Source organism: Falco peregrinus, chromosome 1 (assembly GCF_023634155.1).
Source record: "Falco peregrinus isolate bFalPer1 chromosome 1, bFalPer1.pri, whole genome shotgun sequence".
In the NCBI taxonomy this organism is placed as follows: domain Eukaryota; kingdom Metazoa; phylum Chordata; class Aves; order Falconiformes; family Falconidae; genus Falco; species Falco peregrinus.
Genome location: NC_073721.1, coordinates 120,696,341 through 120,719,070, shown reverse-complemented (window position 1 = coordinate 120,719,070; position 22,730 = coordinate 120,696,341). Strand labels below are relative to the sequence as shown.

Genomic DNA, 22,730 nt, shown 5'->3' with positions numbered 1-22,730 from the left:
ACTATTTTCTTCTACAACCTTTTTTCCTTCCCCCCAGCTCCCACGAAGATTGTTATCATCCCTTAGGGACAGCATGCAAAAGCACACTTTAATTTCACAGGGCAGTGTCCCTTTCCCTGCCTGCTCCAACATGCCCTCAGTACCAGAGGGTACCAAAAAGTTGGTGAAGCAGCTTGCTTGTTGCAACACACGAGGTGCAAATGTAGCGTACAGCTCTTTGGAGACACAAGTACTGTAGAAAGGCCGGAGACCTGACACTGATATTTGACAAAATGGTTAAGTATTGTATCTGCCTTTTGAAGTGGAAAACAGGAGTCTAAACAAGACTGAGAGATGTGCAATGTCACCAAACCTTTCTTCAACCAAAACTCTATCGCTTTTCAGGAGAAATCAATAACAATTTTCTAGGCCCTAAGCCAAACATAATAGTTTGGATTATTTCGATAGAGAATATGCAAACAGGATACCAAATGCCCTTTGAACACAGCAAGCTGTTCTGTGGTAGGCATTTAACTTCCTGCGCACTGGGTGCTCACAGAAATTGTCAGTGTCCTGAATAAAGTATAGCTCTATTTTCTTTTTTTCTATGTAACCTGTAACATGTTGCTAAAACAATCTTTTTTTTTTTTTTTCCTTTCTGTTTCCTTCCTTAGCAGTTCACTATTAAAATCACAGTAATTGTACAGGCAGATAAAAACTACCTTCTATCACACTTCTGAAAACCTGGGATTTTGGAGCAACGTGCACAGAGACACTGCAAGAGTACAGCTATGCCCGCACTGCTGTCATCTGTGGCCTTCTCATAGCAGTGACACAGAGTAACATCAACAGACAGAAACATAAATAAAGACAAAGTTCTTTAAGCACAGAACCAGCTTCCCTGTGTGACTGCTGAAGACGACGAGGGTCTATTGATCCTAGCTAAAGTTTTTTGCTCCTGTCACAAGACAAGCGATAACAGCAGCAGCAGCAAGGATAAAATACACTTCCAGCAACCAGCTTGTGCTGTTCATTCTGCTCTGGGTCTGGAACTGGAATTCAAATCCAGACTTTTGTTCCAACCTATAATGAATAATTGCAAGCACATCTACACACATGGAGAGAACTTTTACATATGCCCTTTTTATTTCCGTGATTTAACACTGAAAACTAAGATTATGTTAATGTGGTGGTTTTGCTAGCACTTTTTTGGTGCTCATGTTTAGAACGATGAACCTTGTGAGCAGCAAGAAAAAAAAGATTTATTACCAAAAATAATTAGAAACAAATTCTTATCAATGGCACAAACATATGGTAAAGAATCTTCCAGTCTGCTAAGCCAAACTACAGTGCTTTTTCAGTATATTCAAAATGAAGCAATTTTAACCACAATTCAGCTCTTTTTATTTCTCTTTTCAAAGAAAAATAAGTTATCAATAAAAAGTACAAAGACGTAATGGAAGTGAGAAATGGAACCAATATCTTTTCTGGGATTTAACAGTCTTTCCTAAACAAATTTTTAACTTGTCGGTCACAACGCAGTACTGTTTCTGTACATGTGATCTTGCGGCCTGAGATCAAATTTTAGATCTAAGAGCTCCTGAACAACCTACCCACCTCGCTATTTCAGTTTTGCATGAGTTCCTGTATACAATGAGGCAAATAAAAGACCAGTAACTATAGTCTAGTGAGAGGATTAATTATTGTGCTTTATATTTACATGACTAAGGAATATACGTGTATTTTTCTTGAGAAAATCAAGTCCACTTATCTTAAGAAGGTTTGAAACTTGAACTTCCTTGTTATTATAACATATCAGCTTCAAGCTATCCCTTGTTGCCAGCTTGACTGTAAGAAATTTTAATGATTTCAGTCAAGGGACTTACGCTGTATTTGGTCAATATTTAACCATAATAAGTGATTGCCTGAAATAGCAGTCTTAGAGATAGAAGAAAAATGGGAAGATACAGTAGCCCTTATTTTGAAAAAAAAATCTTATGCCAGTTTAAAACTGCGGGCTGTTTCAAACTTACAGAATTTGGGTGATTGTTTAATAACATATTTAATTGCTTCCTAAAGTAAGCCATTGGAGCTTGGAACAACAAATCTGTTCCTTTATCCCCTTTCTTTAACCTCTGGTACTTGTATGAAATGATCTGTTCTTTTAAAGTCAGCTTTTAGGTAACAAACTATTCTGCCTGGGTTGGCAAACTTTTATAGGAGGCTTGAACATAGCAGAAAAAATACTGATCGACCATTTTGCCTGTACCTACTTAGACACTACAATTTATAGAAATGCTAATAAGGTATTACATGTCTCCTTTCATGAAAAAGAAGAACTTGTTTATTACTGAAATCACCTTTGAAAGCAAGTAAGAAACTAATGTGCACCTTCCCAGGAACTTTAATACCCACAGCTACCAGTGCGCAAAGGCAGGTTCTGTGACCTGACTTCCACGTGTTAACTTCTCTGTACTGACAAGGTCTGCTGTTTGGAAACACACAAGGGTTAAGACATATTGCTAAGGTTTTAAATCTCTTTGAAAGGTAGAAGCTGCGAACAGTGTTTGTTATGCTACCATTCTGGCTGTAAATACGGTCTGCAGAGTCATAGGAGTGTTCTGCTGAGCTGGGAGATGGTCATTGTTTTGTCAAAAGTCTGTTCAAAAAAAAAAAAAAAAAGGCATTGGCAAGATTAAGAGAGCCATACCCAGTCTTACGTTTCAAAATAAAGATACTGTTCTCCCATTTTACAATATATTATACAATTGTTACGTAGATTCAGAAGAGTACATTTTATAACTTTTAAGTAATACCTTCATAATATTTGGATTTTAAATGTAGCTAGGGAAGAACACATTTTTAGAAGATCTAGACAATTAAATTAATAATTTTAGGGGTGTTTTTTAAAGTCAGATAATTCAAAATTCTAGCATGATTACTTCCTTGTGCAGATTTAAAGTTTGCTTTCCAAAGGCATTCATCTGTCCATCCTTGAAATTTATTAGCTGCAAACATGAGCCAGTAAAGCTTGATTGCTTAAGTGTTTGAGGAATGTGATCAGAAAAGGGAAAAGAGATTTTACACATCAAAATCAAGGACAAAAATAACCCCCAACTATAAGCTCTAATTTTTATTTTTTAATAACTCTCCATTTGAGTTCTAGTGGACATTTGGAAAGTTTAGATGACGAACATAACAGCAAGTATACCTTCTTGGTAAATCTCCTTGGAGATAAAGGCATTCATACTAGCCTTGTGAACATGATGAATTTCACTCAAACTGAACAAGATGAATTACAGCTACTCTAGAATGAAAAGAAAAACAACCCAGGCCTCCATAACTGCAAGTATAGAAGTGGGATTTAAATTTCAAGCAAGTTTCAAGCCTGTTTCCATAACAATCCTCATTCTTGTCTCCTGCGTGCAGGTAACACCATAGGGCATTTTATTGATTGCTGTATAATAGTTGACAAAATGATGCATTATTCAGCAAATTGTCACATGCAGTGAAAAGCTGTGCGTGCCTTTTTTTCTGAAATCTTACAAGTGTATACTTTTTTTTTATTTTATAGACAGTCTAACGAAGCACTGAATCACCCTATTGTAAAAAAAATTATGTAAAAATATATATAAAAGAGAAGACCCCTTATATCTGTAGCTCAAAACAAAGTTCTTCATATTTGTCAAGACTTGTTAGGTGTGGAGTCCCATCAATTTTTGATGGAGTGACACTTTATCAGGGACACACTTGGATTAGAATGTCATCTGAAACAGAAATAGCTTCTGTGTCAGACTGGTATTTCCCAAGAGCTTTTATATTTTCTTCCTACAGTCGACTCACTATAAACTGGCTCCTGCCAGGGCTTTATCCAGCTAGGAGAGCTCATCAACCTAGGGACTAGAGCAGTTTTGTGTATGTCAGGCATGTCGTCCATCTAAACTCCACAACTGGCAGCTTTAACTGTTGCAGGCGACGGATTTGCATGCTGAAACAAATACTCTTTCTCTCTGGGCAAGCTGTTAATGGTGACAATCTTGTCTCAGCTTGAAAGCATTCATAGTGTATTGGTTTTTTTTTTATATTTGGTCCAAGATTAGTATTAGAAGGTGAGCTGGTAAGAAAATGTGAGCAACCCAAGGAAACACTGTTGGTACAGGCCTGTCACAAAATGAGGTCAATGGCTTTTTGTACGATTAAAGGAGCAGAGGGAATGCAAGACACCTTGGGCGAGCCATCCACAGCACTTCATCACTGTCTGAAAACTCTCACTGCAACTTCCATTGCAATTTCACCCAGTGGAAGACCCAAGCAAGGTGCTACATACCCAAAACGTCACTTACTTTCTTCAAGATTCAATAGTGGATTTAATAAGAAGCTATTACCTCTCTCTACAGATCTGTCTTGTTGTAAGGTCTAGAAATGTCTAATTTCATGACAAAAGCTGAGACTTTGATCTATTCTTGTTACGGCAAACACATGGGTCTTAAGTTATGCGCCTGTGCCTTTAATTCAGCACTGAGTAATTACATTTAGGTCAGTGGAATCACTCCAGGTTTTTCTTGGTGTGTCTAAACCAAATGTTGTCCTAAGGATTTGGAAGCATATGAAGTGAATTTAGGAATGAACATGTATGTCAGTACTTGGAAAATGCAACTGGAATGAACTAACCCACTCTGCAGAAGGGAAAGATAACAAAAAGCAGAGGCCTAAATTTCAAGAATGAGAGCAAGCCCACATAGTTTTGCACATGCAGGTATTAATGCATCACTGTTCCTTGTATTTTCCTTACATTTATTTTATCTTACCTATTTTTATTAATAATGGCAAAAGGAATAATATAAATTACATCGTTCTGGGTACTTCACCTCTTATTTCTCCTTCCATACACCTTTTAAACCTTTCCATAAAACAGAATATTGTCTATCAAGAGACCAAACAGGTCAAAATAAAATACCTTTAATTTGGAAACTATCTAAAATTTTCTTGTAATAAGCCACTCATTACTGGTATTAAATAGTATGTTTGAATACTCTGACCTAGTGTGTAAGATGGAGGTGACTTTAGAACACTTTGGAGGAAAAAATGTATGGGGAACACGGGTTTGTATGTGTAAGAGGTAAAGTCAAAAGCTTAAATAATTTATAATCATGATATTAACAAAAATGAAACACTGGGACTTTAATAACTGGTACTTTTTTATTAAACTCCAATTATTAAGACATTGTGCTCCTGGCTAGTATGTAAGGTGCTGATAATGAACATTCAGGGACAGTACTTTTACTGCATGAATGAAAACTGTTCTGTTCAAAAGATTAATAAAGGATTCTCTTTTTTTATATACGTATACACACACACACACTAAAGTAAATGAAAATTGGAACCAAAAATGAAGCTGAAGTCTACTCAAGTATTGTTAATAAAATGGAATTAAGTTTAGGCAAAAATATAGCATAATTAAGAGGTTCAGAAGGGCACATCAGTATATGCTGGAAAAGTTACTTTTACATACGAAAATTATTTAGTGCTTTTTATTATCATTATAATGGACATTCCTACATGATCAAATCAAAGATGTGCACAACTTCATACTAGAGCTCTGTACTGCATGTATTGCTGTCGTCGCTGCACACTGCATCCAGGTTACCTTTGACCTGTGGATTTAATGTAACCTTAGCAAAATAAAAAAGGGCAATGAAGAAAACAATGATCTTGAGGTGGCAAGAAGTTTTCTTTACATTGCTTTTCTGTAACGAAGGAATCACTGTCTCAGAGAAATCTTTGCAGGTGACAGGCTCGAAAAGGAGATTCTCTTTCAGACCCAGAGCAAGGAGATCAAAGACCTTGCACAATTCAGCTGCAGCTAACATGGAGGAATCGCACTTCCTCTTGGTTTTAAATATGACTAATACTTTTTGCGATCCTAGTCTGGATTTTAATATCACAGAAGTTATTGGGTGTACTGTGAGCAGCTGAAACAGAGTCCTGCTCTCCTGACAGTCGACAGTCGCATACCCAACTAGCGCTGCGCTACTGCAGCATCCCCACTCCGGTGCCATATTCAGGCAGAGGCTGCGATATTTCTGACCAGTCAACTGGCACATAGATGCTGATTGCTTGTTCAGCAAGGAAAGCAGAAAAAATAGCCTTTGTACCCATTCTGTAGTTTTTCCTTTAGCAGAAGCTCTAATTTGCCTCTGTAACCTGCAGCCTCCCCTGAAGTGCAGAAACTCTAGAACTGGAATTTGTTGAAACTGAAGATCAGATCAAAAGCTCAAGGCCTCCAACAGCATGATTTCATAAGCCCTGCCTCCTTAAGAAGTCAGGATAAAAATACAGCTACATGAAAAATAAATGAGCAGCTTTTCCCGACTCTGAAACCAGAAAATAATGACATGAAACCAAAATCAAATGCAATAGTATCGCTCATATTCCAAAACACCAGCGTTAATGCTCCCTTTCCCAGCTCCCAGAGATCTGTTAAACAAACGAGCCTTATAATGTGTTTTGCAAGTGAAAGGTCCTGGAGTGGAAATAGTAAACTCCAACACCAAAGACCCTTAAAAAGGCTCTTGCTTGCTCAAAGAGTTTAGCACTGAAGGGGATTCGGTCTGACCTCGCTCCTGCCACAACCCATATTTTCTGTTTTGATCAAACGAGTGGTTCAGCAGCACTAGCGATGGTCTGAGATTTTAGATGAAAACTAGTATATCAATACCTGGAAGTCAAGTCACCCTGCGCAACTCAAAAAGGGCCAGTATCACATGTGCACAGACCAGTCAGACATCTCTTTATACTGGGAAAAATACTCCATTTAAAACATGCTTGATGTACTACACTTTCCCTGAACACCTCAGCCATGCCCCCACGATGCTGAGTGCACAGCCACGTTATCGCCCTGGTTATCCTTGCTGCAGGCTTGGTGGCATTTTTGGAACCATGTTACGCCTTTAAAATTTTTTAAGTGTCCTGGAGAGACCTGATTTTCGTTGTACGCTGCAATCCCCTCAGGAGAATGCTTCCCCTTTTTCCTCATTTTTCTTACTTGCCATTATTACTTTTTTACCTTGAGTGTAAAAATTATAGCCTTTGGACTGAAAGGAGGGGAAAGGTGAAATTAATAAGCCTCTTGATTAAAAAACCAAGGAGAAAAACCTTGAAATACAAACTCCCATGAACACAACATGTCTCCTCCTGCTGCATTAATGCCAGTTCACGAAATGGCGACTGCCTCCGTCGACAGCTGCCTAAAAACGCACACATCCCCGCAGGAAATCAGAAACTCAACATTTTTTTTATTTTTTTTTTTTTAAGCTTTCATTTTTCTCTCTTTACATTCAGCCCCTCCAGGACTCCCGAGAGCCCTCCGCAAAGCCGTAACCTGACAAACGCAGAAGTGATGGGGAACGTATAGCTCTCCTTGTGCACAGAGCAGCTGCTTCCATCTGCCCCCAGCTTTCGGGAAACACCCGGGACTCATCCCCAGGCTGCACTGGGGTGACTGGGTGCAGGCAGGCTGGGCTGGTACTCCGGGCTCTGGACTCCAGCGCCCAGTACAGTGCAAATAAATGTGCTGATTCAGCCGGAATCATTGCGATCTTGCGTTTCCAGAATTTTCTCCCTCCGCTTCCCAAATATAAAAGGACTTTTTGTGCTAAATACCGAGCTGGAGCACTGATGGGCTCCGTGTAGGGCGCCATGTGGTATTTGGTTTCTCACTACAGTACATGTTTTTATAATGATGGGGGAAGGGAAGGAAGGGAGCTGCTCTTACCAGCATGCCAATAATCTGTTGCAAAGGACTGGAGCTCTGAGAGCCAATTAGTCCTGAAGTTAACCATTTAACTGCTGAAAAAAACTCAAGTCTCAGACAGACTCGGTGAGGTTAGGGACAGAAAAGACTGCATGGGTACCTGTGGCATCAAGCTCAGTGCAGATTTGTTCACAGATGTATTTTTTTACTTTAGTACTAAATATTTTTGACACACAAACTGACCACTGAAACTCCTTTAGGTCACAGCCATGCAAAGGTGGGACAGCTATATCCAGAACATATATAATCACACAACTTTAATAAAAGCTGGATGTGTTTCAGCATCTGTGCCAGCCTGTGGTGGAACCATGAAAGCTACCCACAGGAGCTGCATTTCCAATATGGATTTTGGGTGGGTACAAGTCCCTGCCACATGAATGTCAAAGCCGTGCTGCCCACCACAGTGCTGCCCTGGCAGAGGAGAGCTCGCTGTGTCACTGCAGCATCTCCCAGCAACGCTGCTGAGAATGGAAAAACACCAAACCCTGTAAGGTGGGGCAAGCTCCAAGAACATGATGGCACAGTTGTGTCTCCATCATCCCCAGGCTGTGCCCAGACACAAACGTGTACTTTGGACCTCCCTGCACCAGTCTTGTTTTTCTAACACCTTAACTGCATTAGAACAAGACACACCCAAAAAAGTTCTTTTTATATTCTGCCGTTTAATTTGTCATAAACTTTTAGTGCCTGAGGCAGACTAGCTCACGGCTTGTGTGCTGCAGAACAAGCCAGGGAAGAAGATGCATGGGGAATTCCCAGCCTTGGTCTTTTTCTCCAGAATCAAGCCTGAACATGGCCAGAGAGTACAGACAAATTAGTCCTAATGCAGAGCCCCAGTAACATGCTCCCACTTGACCTGGCAGGTCGGCAAACCTATTTTTGTGCTCTTTTTTTATTCCATGGCATACCAGTGAATACAGGATCGGACTCTCAGGGATGCCAGGAAGACCAGCAGAGTTTGCACAGCACAATGAAGTGCCCTGGCATACCATAAGCGGGCTCTCCTGCCCAGTTCCTCAGCCCTAGCAAGAAGCAGGGTTTATTTGCTTGGGAGGGGCCATACTAGCTCTGCAGGTCTGCTTCCAGTCCGAGCAAGCGCTGCAGTGCACGTGAAAGGCATATTCCTACACCACCAACCTCCCTAATGGACGGAAACAGAGTTAAATCTCCCTGTTTGCCATGAGGAGAGTCCAGTGCATATGGCAGTTGCGTGCTGCTCCCCTTGCAGCCCTACAGCAAGGCTGGCACCATAACACGTCCCACTTTTAAGCTCCAGGAAGAATTCTGAATACATGAGAGTATAATTTACCATTCTTACCATTCAAATTAAAAACATGGGGGGGAGGGGGGGGGGGGGCGGGAAATGCACTGCTAAGAAAGTGGCAGATTACTTAGGCATGTGAGCTGTCAGAGCTCTGGCAATACAAGGGCTCTCTTGTTCCTGTTGCCTCCCACAGCTGCATTCACTAAATATATCCTGGGCAGAGAGCTGCATTTCTCCACCCCTTCCTCAGCCCAATCAGGTTTGCACAAACACCACCAGGCTCCCTTGGGACATGCAGGCAGGCAGCAGCGATGCCCTAGTTACAGGCATCATAAAGGACAGAAGTAACTAATGTCGTCTGCAAGAGGGTGAAATTGTTACATCTACAGGTTATTTCAAGAAGTAGCATGTGCAGCTGATCGATATTCAACTGTTAAAACCAGGGTGGTTTGTTCTCCATAATGATACACCCCATTTGTATGTCAGAATCAGTTACGGGAAGTTATTTCCATCAGATAATTTTCAGTAGCTTCTGGAAAAAAAGAACTGTGATCTCAGAACAAATTCAAAGCAGAATGGCCACTTCTATGAAAAAAAAAAAAAAACAACCCACAAATCAGCTCCTGGCAGATTTAGAGGTGAGCAGTGGTCTTCAGTACCTCAGGGACTGGCTGGCCCACAGAGAGCAATCCCAGTTTTGCCTTCTATCAAGTCAAGGCTCTGAGACATACCATCTGATCATATATCCAGCCTCTACGACTGAACATCTACAGGGCTAAGGTGCTTCCCCCATGATCTCCATTCTGCTCTGTGCTTCTCTCCTGTCCTCGCCTTGCATCTTTTACTTGCAAGGACACATATTCTTTGGCCTGGCACAACAGATCCATGGTCCCAGCCACATTCTCAAAACACTGCTGCAGTCACAGCAGCAAAGAAGAGGAAGAGCTGGTCCTTCTGATACAGTTAATTCTATATAGGATCAAGTTCTGGTAAAAAGAGTGATCTTGGTGGCTCTCCTTGCTTCTCAAGCTGTGAGCCAGCTGGGATTTTGACCCTCCTGGTCCCTGCTTCTTCCTTTCCTCACAGTTCCCTATTTCTTCAACACCTCCATCTTCTCTAGCAGCGAAGCACATTTGACAGAATCTGGTCAATTTTTCAAGCTTTCTTATTTTAAGAAGTCAGTGGGAGCAGACTGTATCTTGCAATTGAACCTCACAGGAGGGAGAATTAAATATCTCATGCATGACCTTAATCCATAGTATTTTGTAGATCGTTTTTCCTGTAATCTCAGTACTCTGGGTTTATCATGCATTCAGATCATATCTGTAGCACTAGAACATTTTGCTACAAAAGGAACCCAAATTCTTTTTGATGTAATTATGCAGTCACATGAGTCACATGCTTGCTGTGGAATAAATATAAATACTGAGCTTTTGGGAATAACTGGCAGACTTATGTCAAAGACAAAAAAACCCCTCAAGAATGAAAGCTATCTATTATGTAAGGAAAAAAGATCCACCTTAGTTATCAAATTGCAGTTAAGGAAAATGGCACGATTATGTAGGAAGTGTCTTTTAATATCTCCTTTTTTCAATCTGCAAAACATTAAAGAAAGAGCCTAAACTCATACTTAGGCATCCACATAAACTAAGGACCTTATTTTCAAAAGGTAGTAATATTATTTGAGGTATTTAAAAAACCTCTGAAATCAGATCATTCATTCACAAAACGGTCACAGGTCCCTAAGCTTAGTCAAATAGTTGAAAGCTATAAAAGTCAGAAGGTTGTGCTGTTTTTTTTGTGCCTTGCCTACACTTTCTTTCCTTCTTTGCTTTTCTTGCCTTCCTGAAACACATTGTTCTCAAGGACTGTTCTAAATTTGTATTTGGAAACTGCCACTATTTTAATTAGCGACATTGCTGTAGAAGAACTACACCCTGCTGCACCGGTTGTACTGAAAATGAGCCTTGTTCGCTGGGGACAGAAGCGGTGCTGCCTCCTCTGATCTCATACGGTCTGCTGGATCCTATGGATTTCTGAGCACATGTAGAAAGATGTAGTCTCATCTATGCGCTTTCAAGAAGGAAATACAAAATGTGAAACCAGATATTAAGACTGAGCCACAGAGAAGCCACGGGTGTGCGAGTTACCTTCAACAACACTGCAGTTCTAAAAGCAAACAAAGGCATAAGAAACTGGGATGGAAGGCTTCATTCCTCAAATAAGGCAGTGACTCACCCACATTCCGAACTGCTCAAACAAGGGAGGCCTCTTCCTGGCAGACCAGATCCTCTGCATTTTACTGTGAGGAGCAAATCCCACGCCAAAGCAAGCTGTGGCGGTGGCACATTGTAATAGACACAGCACAGGGCCAAATGTGTTTCGGAAAGGGACCCTTTTTGCAAGCCTCTGCCTTAGCTTGCCTTCTTGAAAACATTAAGAGTTCAGAAGTTCTGCTTTTCACATGGGAAAACACAATGAAAAGAAAAAGGGCTACTACTAACAATTGCTTTTCAAGAGCCAAATTCATTTTTTTCTTAGATACTTAGATAAAATTGCTGAGGCAGTAGTTGACTTTTTTTAAAAAAAAAAAAACACAACAAAAAACAAAACACAAAGAAAACAATCCAAGGACAGAAAAGACAAGTCAAAAAGTTAACTGAACAGAGAGCCAAGCAGCGTGTAAGGTGGATAAGGTGCCATTGGTAACCATCAAGTCATCCCTATGGGAGAATTTGACCTAGGGATATGGAGATTTGCCATCCTAAACATCTGCTCAGTCATTCCCAATATACAAGGCAGACTTCACTGATGAAGGACAAGCATATTCCAGGTGACAAACAACATGTAGCCAAGCTGCTGAACATGCCCAGCTCCATCCTTCCTGCGTGGCTTTCCTGGACACGGGGCACACTGTGCAGGTCCCCAGATGGCAGGGGCATCAGCAGAGCTGCTGGGAGGCAGCAACAGAGCCATCAGCAGCAGGGATGAGAACGAGGTGGTAGGAAGGCTGGATGTAAGGGTACAGGACCAAAAGGAAAAGCAGCACAGAAAGCAGAGAACATTGCTAATTTTAAAGAGAAACTACAGGAAGTCAACATCTTTAAACTATAAACCTCAGAGAGGTTGTGGTTAGGAGGCAAACACTGCAGGGTGACAGGGCTACAGGGAGGGCTGCAGGTAGGGCTATGCCAGTGCCCAGGGAGGGATGCCTCAAAGCCACGATTCATCTGGAGCCCCCCCAGGGAGCGGGGCTGGGTAGGTGGTCCCCTCTGTAACTGTGCCAGGGCTCTGCTGGGTAAGGCTTGTTCATCTGTGTGATGAAAGATGCTAGATTATGAGCGTAAAATTCCCTTCTGGCTTCATACTCCAGGAAGCAAAATGAAGTCTGACACTCTGTGTGTTCCACCCTATACCACGTTTTTCAATTCTCAGGTTTCCAGCAGTAGCCAGACCCCCCAAAACAACATGTTCATTTCATTCCTCCTGGGGGTCAGCTCCTGAGGGTGTCTGGAGCTGCTGCAAAAAGCAAATGGCAGCATTACCTAACGGGGACGGCTTTCTTGCTCAACAGCTAGCGGTGTGGGTTTGGTTGCTGGTGTAGGGACAGCCCTTGACAATGCAGGCTGCTAACAGAACACAAATCTGTGTCATTAATGGAAGTATCAAGCCTCACACAAATAAAATAAGCCATCTCAGAGCTGAAGCCACACTCCAGACATCATGAAAATGCCTGTTGCAGTAATGCTGCTGTTGTATTTGAAGCCTAGCCCCAGCGAGCAGGGAAGGCACACAAACCCAATCCTCCATACAGCTGCAGATTTTGCTGGTGGCATTTGAAATATTTCAGGCATTTCAGACAATCCTCAACTAGAGCAGAGACTTACCCTTTGGGACTCCAGAGCTTACATTATAAAAAAAAATAAAGATCTGCTTGCTTATCAAGTTGCAGAACAGCAGCTAGCAGTCTAGTTTATTAGATGGAAACAACAAAAGCAGGGGAATATTTTGCTGACATTAGCTCTCCCCAATTCAACACGGTGCCTTGATTAAGTTCCTGTTACGATCAGCACAACAGCAGAAAACCAACACAAGCTGTAACAAGATGTTTCCTTGTGCAAAGGCAGAGAAACCATCACAGGAGATGGACCCCGAGCATATTATTATTACGGAGTATTTTGGCTGGCTTGTACTATTTGGAAACCTTGGTTCTGCCAGGCTGATTGAGAAAGGCAGCATTTGTCCCCTGCCTTCAGCATGAAAACACAACTCAAATCCCTTCTCGGGAACAAAGGTGCTTCCCAGGAGCCTGGCGTGCTGCCGGCATGCCGAGCGTGTAGCCAAGCAACGGCAGCCAGATTGGGGCTTGCGCCTCACCCGTGATGCTCCAGCTCCACAAACAATTCTTGCCACGTAGACAAGAGCGCGCAGGGTAATGGAAAATTACTGCAGGCTTTTTCTTAAAGGGCGAGAATCTCCGTTGGTGGAGAAGGTTGGTCTGCATCCCCCTTCCCAGCTCGCCCCAGGGTAATTTTTTATTTCCTGCGAGAAAGGCTGCAGTGCGTCACTAGCACACCGGGGCGTTAATAAAGGCAGATATCATTTGCATGATATTTCAACTGACTGCAGTGATAAAAAATGTAAAACAGAGAGCTAAGCTGCGGGGGGGGGGGGGGGGGGGGGGGGGGGGGGGGCTGAGCAGCCAGAGGCAGGAGGTGAATGAGCCAGCAGCTGCCTTTCTAAACCTGCTTTCGACACAGCCCCAAACATGGCGACCTTAATGCAGCGCAGTTAATATTAGCTGAGAGCTGATGCCAAAATAATCCTCTTGCACTTGGCAGGCATGATGTTTTAACAACTGCCTGGCAAATTTCTGCCTGCAAGGCTGCAGGAAGTAAAAATGCCTTTAAAGAAAGAGCAAACTTACTTTGCCAGTTGTTAGACTATTAACGGGGCAACAGCAATTTTTAAAAATCATGCCCATGTTTACCTCCGGTTTCTAGTGCAAAGGAAAGCTTCCTTCTTAAGACAGCATTACGTTTACCTAGCTTAAAATACTAAAGTGCCATACAGATAGCTACAGTAGCACCAAACAGCCCATTCAAGCTACTACACTTTTGCCATGTGAAAATCAGCAATCTGCAAACTTACCGGTTGGGCAGGGCAACATCTGCCTGACAGGCACAGAGCCACAAGGGCTGGCCAGCAAGAGGGTCACAGCACTGCTGCACAAACAGCGCTCTTTGCAGAACTCAAAATTAGCTCCTGTAGCCATTACAAGTTTCATTTCATCTCCTCAAGGAGCAGACCACGTTGCCTGTTCCTCAGGGCACCTACGGGCAACCAACTGCATCTATCCTGCAGCAAAAAGAGAAAGGCAAACCTGCCCCTCTTGCTATAAGCCTTTTTTGTTCACTGCATGCAGCTGTAGCTCATGATGGCCTTGGTGTTGCTCAAGAATGCAGCTGTGCTTTCTGCCCTCCCTGGAGCTGCCCGCAATTTCAGGTGTAGCTTGACAGACATGTTCTAGGCAGCTCCTGCAACAACATGGCTTTTGCTCTTTCCCATCTTTGTGTTTTAACTCTTCTTCTTCTGTCTGTTTTTCTCAGATAAGCACTGCTTAAAGTCTCAACCCAAATCTTTCCATTTTATTGGAGCCAGCAAATGGAAAGGAAGCCCCTGCACCGAGTTAGAGGACTTCTTTGTAATAGATGCCCCACTCGCCCCCCCCAACAGAAACCTTTGTTGTGAAGCTGCTTTCATTGCAAGCTCCACAGGGAAAGTCATTACATTTAATAGAGGTTGACCTCATTGTGTAGTCCTCGATATTAAAGCTTATAAGGAGGGAACATAATCAGAAGCGGTGACTTCTCAACAGAGATATACAGTACTTGTTGTTGCTACCTCCTTCTTGCCTAAGGATTCATTCAATATGGCTTGGAAAGAGTAACTTGAAACAGCTTTTGGCAGATAAGTGAACTCAAGTAAAATGCAAAGATCTGGTTTCCAAGAAGCCTTTTACAAGCTGTATAGAGAAATGAAATTAAACCCTTCAACAGCACACAAGGCCTCCTACAGAGCCTCCCTGGAAGAACTGCAAATATGCACGCCGGGTGAAAGCTAATCTGGGACTGAGTCTGGAGTTATGTAAAGACATCTGATGGTGGAGAGGACCTGTGGTTGTGCATGGACCTGCCCACGTGGCAGCCTTTGCTGGGCTGGAGGGAATTGCTGGAATTTTCTACTGCATTTCCAAGGCTGTGGTCTGAGACAAAGAAAGCCAAAGGGTTTGAGCTCAGTAAACACACACAAGGGAGTGAATGCAAAGGTGCCTCGGCTTTGTCAGCCTTCTGGCTTTACTAATGCAACCTGGGTTTCCACACAGTTGTCACAGGGGAATGAGTAAACACTGCCACTAGCTGCCACTAAATAAACACATTTTCAGAAGCGAGGCAGTGCACTGCAGTGAGGGATGTGCCACACCATGCCAGGGGCCTCGCTGAGCACAGCTGTGTTGGCGCTTTTCACCTTAGCATGTTTTGATTTTAAAACATCTGTTCATAGCCTGCTTTTCAAGCAACCGCTATGCTTTTCCAAACTGTAGCAGTGCACTTGAAATACACATTTTTAGTTAATTTTCCCAGCTCTTGTGATGTCCCCATTGCCCTCCCACCTCCTGAATATCCCTTGCATTTCCAGTGCTCTGGGTCCTGATGGCTAGGTGTCACCTCTCCCTGAAACATTGGTGCATTGCTATGAAAAACTGTCATTATGTAAAAAGAACAATTTCTTATTAAAAGCCCCAGGCTGCTTTACATTTCCCCTTAGATTTTGCAGTTTGAACAAGCGTTTCTGCTCCAGCAGGCCTCAGAACTTCCTGATTTTTGCATAGTTCTTCCCACCGCAAACAACTGAGTTCAGCTCTGCCCAAAACTCAGCTTTAGACTTGGTTTCTTGAAAAATCAAGATAAATGGTGGCATCTCCAGCTGAAGTGCTTTCACATGGTGTTAAATAACAACTTCTTTTTGGTAGTACCACCCCTCCCGGAGCTGTGCACCCTGCGCTGAGCAGAGCGGTTGCTGCCTACACCTGCTGTCGGTTTGCCCTGTGGTTTGTGGCACAACGTGCATTTCAATGGGAGAGAAGAGAAAGGCAGCTCCTCCAAGAGCATAATCAGAAACTCCCTGAAGACCACAGCACGGTGGCTTAAAACACCCAGCCTTTGTTCCTCCTCCCTCGGAACAGATTTCCACTCCAAACAAGCAGAAGGCATCACAGTCATGAAAAATGGGTGAGGAAGCCCAGAGCAGGGACACGCCAGCCTGTTACAGTCCTGGAGGGCTGGGGTGTGAGGCTGGGAGGACACTTGGTGGCCAGCAGCTCTCCTCCTGCAGTCCCACAGGGACGGAAGGATGTGGCATGAATAAGACACCTTTAGTCTTGCACCCTACTTCACCTCCACCCTCAGCAAGGCCAGGGCTGCTGCGGTTTAGCTAGTTTTTCCAGTTTCCTTCAGGTACCTCCTATATTAGATAAAGAGTGTTAATAAATCACACCCAACAATTCCCACCACACCTCAAGCAATTAACCCCATCCCGTGGCAGTGCTGGCTGGGGAAGCCTGAACATGGGACTCCAGTAAAGCAGAGAGCAATCTTGCCGCCCATTCAGTGCAAAGAAGGTTACTCCTTTCGTGTTTATTTTTAGAGCAGTAAGTTATTTTCAAAGAGACTTTCTGTCAGGCTTGGCCCCGTATAAGCTGCCAAGTCAGCACCTCCGGCTCCGTGGGCATCGTTAGCAGGGCTGCCGTGCAATGAAGTGGTGTCAGCACTTCCATTACAGCACTTTTCCCCTGTTCCAGCCCCGTTATAAATGGGGCATAAAAATCCAGTTCTGGCAGAAACATTCAAGAGCCAGCATGGAAAACAGTCACCACTTTAACCTGATCCCTGCTAAACTTCATCTGGATGGGGAGAGAAAGTAGGGATTTAAAATACATTTTATCCCTCCCATGCTTAAATACTGAATTTTGAAATCCAGCTGTATCACACTCAAATTACTCATGGGGAATTTTCTTTAGGGTTTTTGTTTTTTAAACATAGCCGTGGTAAATGCAGAAGTGATCCTCTCCCTCCTCCGCCTCTTCCGCAAGCCAAACGCTTGATTAAAAAGTTGTCGTTGTCAATCCTAGTAACGAAGGCCACAGTTAACAGTCATTTTAATTGGGCACAAATCCGTGGTAGTGTTGAATGGGAGAGACGGATGTCCTTCTCACCACCCTCGGCCACACGCAGCCACCCAGGGTGCTAGGTCAGGGAACTAATTTAGCTGACAACTAACCAGGAGCTTCCAGCCAGCCCAGAACTGGCTAAACCCACCTGGCAGCATGAGGCGAGGGCACTGCGGTGTTGGGAAACAGCGGCCAGGGCTGGAGGAAAGCAGGGTTGCTCTTGGCACCAGCGCTTGTGCCTATGGAAGATGGTTTTTATTAACTGGCTTCTATATCAGCTGCTGCTCAAAGCAAAAGCGGCCCCTTCTCTTGTGGCTATTGAGTGGCCATGCTGTCAGCCAGAGCCATGAATTCATCCAGACTCAAACTCCATATTTTTCCTTTTTTCTCTGCTTTACAGCTGGATCATGTCCCTGAGTACGAGGGCCAGAACACAGAGTGGGAATAGGACTGGGACAGAGGAGCGCAAGATGCCTCCTGCCAGCAGCACCAAGGTCTTGGGTGGGTGCACAGGGCTGACCCTGAAACAGCCCCGTAGTGCCACAGCTCCGGGCTCGGCCGGTTTCTCTCTCCCGAGGCAGCACACAGCGAGTGCACTGCAAGATCAGCAGGGGAAGAGGAAGAGCCTATAGCTTACTCTGCACTGCCTTAATGCCAGAGGAAATGACTGTCTACAGGGGCAGGTAGGTACAGAGGAACTCTGGGAAGAGGAACTACAGTAGGAAGCCTACCAACTCTTTCACAAAGAAGTTACGCCACTCTGGTTTCACTGTTTATACATTTCCTAACTCCAGCAAGTATTTCTGTGTTATCCCAGAAAAGGCAGAGACTGGAAACTGCTACAGGCTTCAGCCAATGGGAGCTTGTTCTAGTGTGACATCTGCACCTCCAGACTTGTTGAGGATGTTTAGGAGATGCGGAAGGTAGAGATCTTGTGGAATCAGGTGGGACAGCAGCTAGTGCAGCCCACCCCAGTCCTGCTATCCCTCCTTCCTATGGGAACGCTGTGCTGTACGATCTGGCAGTGCCTCCTACAACACTTTCAGCTCCGTTACTGTATCCAACCACACTTGAAAGATGCGTAGAAGAACCAAAGAGAAGTTTCTACGTGTCTCCTGAGAACCCCTTCCCCCATTCGACCTCCAAACACTCGAGCTCGGGGTAGGAAGACTGCAAGCACGGCCATCTGCCAGCCCGCGTGGCGGCAGCTGCCTGGCCAGCCTGCATGTGCATTTTAGCCTGCTAATTAGTGTGCGTATCATCATATCATATACTCTCTGCTTGGTGTGGGTGTGACAGGAGACATGCGGAGGGGATTTTTTTTGCAGTGGAGTCTAGTAATACAAGACAGGAATTTGCAGGGAGTGAGGCTTTACTTCCTGCTCATGGAGAATCATGTCCCGCTTGTCTGCTTCAATTGTGTAAATCTGGGGGAATACACCAGAGGACGCATATTCCTTTGCATAATGCCGATGTAGCACCCCCAAGAACACCTGTAAGGGGTAACCAGTATTTTGGCTGATGCCCTCCATCGTGAGGGAATTAGAAGATTGGGAGGTCCCTCAGTAGGCTGGGTCAAACATCGGCATCCCAGAGTTATCTCTGCGTTCTGCTGTTAGCGTGGCTGCACCAGGGCTTCTCTTCCACTGAAGAACTGTTTTTTCCTGTGTCATCAAGTGCAGTGCAGCACATTGTTTGGCAAAGTTCTGCCATGACCTGTACCTGGCTAAAATTTGAGCGCCACTGGCAAGAATGACATATTACCCTAGGTGAACAAAAACCCTTTAATGAAGAAATTAATGTAAATACCAAAGGTAGGTGAGAGATTAAAGCAGGACTCAGAGGACATTGGGTTTTGCGGGGACTATGACTTCACCTCTAATGCTGTGGTTTGGCTCAGGGCTGGAATTTACTCCTGTTAAATATGTACCTAATGAGACCACTGACCTGCTGGGAAAGTTGCTTTGATTTTCATCCCTGCTGTTCCAGCTTCTGTTAAAGTTACCGTTAAAGAGAAAGGCGGTCACTTGGCACACTGCTGCCCAACACACCTTTGGAGCCTGGCCTATGATGAGATGTGTGGTGTCTCCTTGCCATCTCACCTGGGTGTGTAAATGCAAGTCTTGCACATGCACCTTTGGAAACTGAGGCCGAAGGGGTTGTACTGACCTCTCTTGAGAGGGGTTTGCCAGGAACTGGTTAATAATGTGGTACCCTGGCCCCATTTCCTTCTTCTAGGTGGGTCTGGGACTGCTGTAGCCCCAAAACCCTTATGTGCTGCTGCCTGAGGGAGATTTGCACAGGCAGGTCCACATCTCAGTCCTCAGTGAAATGCTGAGGTCCCCGGTGTCCTGAAATGCCATTACTCTGCCAGGGATTTTGTGACCAAAGCTGAGAGGTGAGTTAATAGCTCTCCTATGCTAAGAACCAAAACAAACCCTACGGTCTCCTCTGCTTACAAGATTGAAGTGCAAGTGATGGCTTTAGAAGTACGTATCATAGGCTTTCTTCTTTAAACACAGAAATATTCTGTTGGTGAATAAACTACTTCAGCAGCCAGGCATAGGGTGACTCCAAAGGCTGTTGCAATTATGAGTTGTTGCAATTATGAGTTAAGCAGTCATTCAGATTGTGTAATTTCCTAGGGCTTGCTAATATCCCAACAAAGAAACAAAAAAGGAAATGATGAAAAATGTTCCGTGTTCTTAATCAAATTGATACCAGCAGACTTAAATCCCTCCAGCTCTGAGCCAAAGAGAAAGCCTTTGCAAAAGAGAAAACTGGGTGTCTGCTTGCCTGGCAATGCTTGCTGTCTGGCACCAACCACAACAGTGCATGAACATCTACTATACACCCACATACAGGGAGTGGTCAGGCCTGAAATGCAGCCAAGAGCAACAGTGTGCAAAAAGGAAACGCACCTCTGCCCTGTACTGCTCTGTCCATGACAGCCCACTGGAAACCGATTCTCCCTTGTGAGTTAAGGCGTTGCTATTGCAAAGGCAAAAAAAAAAAAAAAAAAAAAAAAAAAAAGAAAAAAGAAAAGTAATTAGGAAGGCAAATGAAAAGGCCGCTAATTTGCCGTACTTGCTCCGTGTGTGAACAGCCAGGGGATTAAACGGCGCCTGACACTCCGAGGGCCGGGATGCAGTGGAGCTCAACATCCGTGAGACAATACAGCAACGCGCCCCTCATCCGCGCAGGGGCCCCACAGGAGCCCTCACCCCGGGCCCGCTACACCCGCCCCCAGCCCGCCCCAGCGCCCCGCCTCCTGTCGCGACATCGCCCCCGCGACAGCGAGGGCCGGGCGGGCGGGCGGAGCGCCGGGCGGGCAGGCGGGAGGCCGGGCGGGCAGGCGGGAGGCCGGGCCGGGCCGGGCCGGGCCGCGGAGGGGCCGCCCCGCAGCCGCCGGGCGCGAACGCAGGAGCGGTGCGAGCTGCCGCCCCGGCCCCGCTGGAAACCGGCTGCTGCCCCCTGGTGGCGGGAGGGCCCGGCGCGGCGGGGACGAGGCGCAGCTGGAGCACCGGGAGCCGGGCCGGGCCGGAGGGGGCGGGACGCGCCGGGCAGCGGGAGGCCCCGTTCCTGCGGGGGGGAGCGGGGGGCTGCCGGCGGGGAGCTGCCCCGGCTGCTGCGGCGCTGCTGCTCGGGGAGCGAGCGTCCCGTACACTTGTGCGCACACAGCGCGGGGTCACAGAAATTACCCGCCCCGCGCCTTCCCAGGGCAGCAACGCTTTTACCTGGTCGGAACTTCTAGGTAGGAAATTCAGGTACCAAGCGGGGCCGTGCCTTGCACAGCTGTTGCCATTCTGTAAACTTCTTGGAACGACAAGGGGAAGGTTCCCACCTGCAGACCTCTGAGCGGTGTGACAAGGTACCTTCCTGTGCCGAGCTTCACCAAGCCCTCAAGCCGTTGCATCGAAGCAGGCGTGCCTTGGCATAAGGGAAAGCACACTTTGCAGGGCAGTTTGTTTTACTATAATATTTATAGAGCGTTACCATATATATAAACCCAAATCACTGCAATTAAACAGACTATGGAATTCCTGCAAACGTATGAGGGAGGAATCATGTAAAGGGACACAATGGTGAGCGCAGCTTTTCCCCTGACTTTTTTTCTGCCTGAAAAAACCAGCAGCTGGTGCAGAGAGAGCTGCCCCTCCTGCTCAGCATCACCTTTAGCCCCGACCCACCCCGGGGAGACCTGTTGCTATCACCCAGCATTTATGGGGATCAGGCCGGCGGCGGTGTGCGATTCTATCAATGGAAAAATTTTAAATGGATATAGATGCACAGCACTGATAACTTAGGTTCATCTCCTTTATTACTTGCAGTGGCTTTACAAAACAAAATGTAATTTTTTGTTTTTCCTACCATAGCCGCATTGTCTCTGTCAACAGAAATCATCCAGCATGCAAATGATTCATCTGAGTGTCTGGCATTTCACTAAAAAAGAAAAAAAAAAGCCCCGATCCTGGAATAATTTTATTGTCTGCTGCAAGGGATCAGTAATCTGACAGTTTTAAAGAGGGCGAGATGCTCCTGTCGGGCAGGCAGATGATCCTGCGCTGTGCTACGGCACCACATTTGCATTTCGAACTGCAGCAGCTGACTCAGAGAGGACTTTCCAGGACCATCGGGCAGCCACCACGTCGAATCTCATCCAGAGTTTGCACTGTGTAGAAATGTCTCCTATTAAATAGGATAAATGCCCATAATAGGTAGCAAAGCTAGTGGGCTTTTCAGACCGGTTTGAGAAATAACAGAGCCTCTGCTGCACGGCTGTGTTATGCCGCGTACCAAGCTGCACCAGCAGTTTCAACTGGCTGTTTATGCTTTTCTGAAGACTTTGCTGTTTCCCATGTTTTTTTCATTTAACCTGATTTGTAATGAATAGTCCCAGTTTTATAAAATGGAAAGTGTTGAGGTATGAAGTGTTTTAAATAGCTCTATTTTCCAAGTGTCAAAAATCTCTCCAGCTTGCCAAAACATGGCCATGGATGTAAACACACTGTTCTCTGATAAAGAGGAGGAGTTGAGAACAACAACTTGGGGGCAGCAACAGAGCTGGCCGTAACACACAAGGTTTCCACTTCCTAGGGACTTCACCAAATGGAGCCAGGACCATTCAGGACCTGAACCAGGCTGAAAGCAAAATTGCTTGATTTTTCGTGTGAGTTAGCAATCCAAGAAGAGGATGCTCCACGGCAGGACTCGGTGTTAACCCTCTGCCTCCAGGCTGCAGCTCAACCCGCCGGTCCATCTCTGCTGCAATGTACAACAAAATGGAGAGATCTGGGAGGCAGCCTCTGGCAGGCCTGAATGCTCAGGGTTTGCAAGCAGTGGCAGCCCTGCGGCTGCAGTGCAGAGCGAGATGTAACCCTCCAGACCCCACCAGGGCTTCTACCCCTGCTCAACTGAACCTCATCCCAAAAACCCAAAGCTCT

General features: G+C 45.0%; 1 protein-coding gene across 3 annotated transcripts in view; it reads right to left on the bottom strand.

Annotated features, from left to right (window-relative positions):
• Positions 1–21,490, bottom strand: part of CHD2 (chromodomain helicase DNA binding protein 2) — a 94,779-nt gene extending 73,289 nt beyond the window's left edge. Inside the window, exon 1 of one of the 3 annotated variants that reach the window (XM_055813112.1) lies at positions 21,024–21,490. The gene's annotated coding sequence lies outside the window, so the exon portion shown is untranslated. Of the gene's footprint in view, positions 1–11,294; positions 11,468–14,207; positions 14,444–21,023 lie in introns of those variants that run through there. The other 2 variants (XM_055813100.1, XM_055813096.1) reach the window with 2 other exon arrangements.
• Positions 21,491–22,730: the final 1,240 nt, after the last annotated feature.